The sequence below is a fragment of the Chaetodon auriga genome, chromosome 20, assembly GCF_051107435.1.
Source record: "Chaetodon auriga isolate fChaAug3 chromosome 20, fChaAug3.hap1, whole genome shotgun sequence".
Taxonomy (NCBI): domain Eukaryota; kingdom Metazoa; phylum Chordata; class Actinopteri; order Chaetodontiformes; family Chaetodontidae; genus Chaetodon; species Chaetodon auriga.
In genome coordinates, this window is record NC_135093.1 from 8,865,603 (window position 1) to 8,868,826 (window position 3,224).

Consider the following 3,224-nt stretch of genomic DNA (forward strand, 5'->3'; position numbering starts at 1 on the left):
CCACTGGAAATAGATGAGAAACAAAGTTGGCATAGATGAGGAGTGATAACGAGCAAACAGGGGGATGGGGGGGGCAGAGTGTAGAGTGGTGGATTTTCAAATGAGAGAAGAAGAGATAGACAGAAACCACAGACAGAATAGGGGTTATGCTAATTTGACTGGATGGGGAGATTAAATAGAGTCATATCAGGGCATGTGCCTTCCAGAGACAGGACTCTAATCCCCCTCACTTGCTCCTTGCAGCTCCACTTTACACACATACAGTACAAACATACACACTCTCACACAAATGCATGTTCCTGTACTGTAGACGGTGTGCAGTGAATGGTGCAGCATATATTATAGGTGACAGATGTGGAAATGCAGTAAGACAACTGGAGCTGCAGAGGGAAAGACTGGAGGTACACTTGGACCAATGTTGTCTTTAATTTGTGTTTTACCCTTTTTTTTTGTTAATGCATCCTTTGAAAGTATTGTGTAGTGGTGGTTTAAATCAAGCCATTTGTTCAAAGTTTTTATTTTTTTCAGTAGCACCTTTCAAACAGAGTTACACGTGGTCTCAAGTGTACAGGATGTCCAGGGTGTACAGGGTTTAGTGTGTGTGTGTATTCTTATGCATGTGTGTAAAGGAGACAGAGAGCTGGTGGATGGAGGGTAGTGTATCGTAAGTAGAGCGAAAAAAGTTCCCCCGAGCAGTTAATAAAAGATGATGCTGCAAAATGGATAACCAGCAAGAGCCTCCGACATGACAGGAGAGCAAAGGATATGACTCTTTCTCCTTTTGTCTCCTGTCTGTTGTGTTGACAGATTGATGCTGTTTTTTTATGCTTTTCGGTGGCATGGAGTTATGAAACATTTGAAATAAACAAATCGCCATGTGGGCCACACAATCCAGTAAAAAAAAATCAAAAATAGTAAAGCACTGTGTGCTATCTGCCTGACTAATACAACTTACACAAGAGGAATGCAAAGTGAACACTAATCAGATCTGTGACATGCAACCACAGATGCAGTACATTAAAGCATTGGGAAACATAGGTAAAGTGAGACCTGTGATAATATAAAATTATATAAGCTATAGACATTGTGTGGGTATATGTAGCACTACAATATATGCAGTAAAGTCACACTAATTCACAGTTGAGTTTTAAAGCTGATACTAGCTCTAGCTCTGCTGACAAGGACCTCTCAAGAGGTCCTTGTCAGCAGATAATGCATTTATGATAAAATAATATGGTCTTTCATTTGCATAATTACCTGCTGCACCACAACACAATGTTGTTTCAGTGATGGAGAATGACAGAGGCTCTTCAGTGCACTGTCAAGCTGCTGAAGGCCAACCGTGATTGTTGCAGACAACGGCCACTAAAAAAACTGGGACATGGTGTACAGACGTACTCTGAGAGAACACCTCAGACTCCACAGAAAAATACATATGTACTCACATCTTGCATTCTCATCATAATACATTTTTAGATGGATAGATCTGTAGATTCATAGATAACTGTTTTTTGTTTTTTGTTTCTTTTTCCCTTGAGAATATTATCTAAATATTAATGAAATCCAGCCCCAAAGGCAGAATATTAATGGACATCCACTTATCCAGCATCTGGCTTGTTAATTATGATGCCATGACTGTTCTGTTAACTTATCTGTAGGGCGAGAAGCAGAAATTATTAGTCGTCAGTGTCATTCCTTTGTTCTAAGTTGCTTCTGTAGGTAGCTCGGAGTGGTGGAATACACTGCATACTGTGCACAGGCTGTCCATGCAACCACCCAAAATGAGCTGGCTTGATAAGAGAAATTCAGGATTAGAAATGAATGTTATTTGGTGAGTGTAAGACCGCGTAGTTCTACATGCAGGGAAGGCTGATAATTACAGCCACACAGATGCTCGGTGGCGGGCAGAGAGGAGCTGTCCTTGGTGCTGAATCAGCCACCCATGCTCGGCTGCTGGTGCTCTCTGTGGACTGCTGTGCCTGTCTGGTGGCCTGTGGTTCTCAATGATTGTGTTACCACTCCAGCATTGTTAGCTTGTAATGCTTTACATTGTTACTTTTATCTACTTTTCTATTCATTTCGGAACCAGTATGAAAGCTAAAAAGAGTGGTAGGATCTGTTTCCTTTTTGTTTTGAGTATTTGACTTACTCTAGATGTTTGTTCTGTTCATACTACATTTTCCTTTCATAGAGGTTTGTTTTGTCAGAATCGGGCAGAACTGTTCCCTCAGGCACATTGAGGTAAGCAGGTACCAGGACCAGCATGCACCTGTGAGAGTTTATGGCTTTTTACCAGACCAAGAGAGGCGGCAGCAGCCACGATTTATTTGTTCTGTTGTTTTCTAGCTTGCCTTAAACATATGCAAGGACAAAGGACTTATTTGCCTGCGTGCAATTCATCATGTGCATCAGTGGCCTTTTGATTTGAAGTTCGTTTATGCACATAGAGCCACGTTATGTACATTTATATTTCTCTACATTTTGGAAGCTGATTCACTTTTTACTGCACCACATTTCCTTGATAACATTAGTTACTAGCTACTTTGGAGATTCAGATTATTAACATGAAATATAAATCAATTAATAAATGATGCTGGATCATTAGAGATTAAGCTATGAGGCTGTAAATAAAGTAGTTAAAATTTGCTCCACCTGTACCAGCTGCAATATTATCAGTGTTTGCACATGAACACATCAATAATCATAATCCAGTCATATAATAATATACATTAATCTGAAATATTTTGATGGCAGTACTACAGTACAATGCTGCTATTTTACTTTTATTCAAGTAAGGCTTTGAATTCAGGACTTTTACTTAAAACAAAGGCTTTTTACACTGTGGTTTTGCTTCTTTAAGTAAAACCTCTGAGTACTTCTGAGAGTATTGTTCAGCCATCCATTAAAGTGACAGTCCTGTTATTTTTCCTTTAATTTTGTCACACAGTTTTTCACCTTAATATGTTTGGTGGTGAAATTTCATTATGTGCTGAAAGTTAACGTTATATCACAAAAGTTCAATACTGTGGAATTCAGTCCTGAGTCTTGTACCGCCCACTTCACCCATCGTCATCATCTCTCAGCCAATCCCGACGCGCTTCGCCGGTCCCTCTGGCACGCTTCAAGAAACTTGGACCAATCAGAAGCAGCCGAGCGTTCGTCATGGCGAAATCAAAGTTGTTGTAAGAGCGCGCGCGAGTGTGTGCGCGAGGATAGCAAAACTG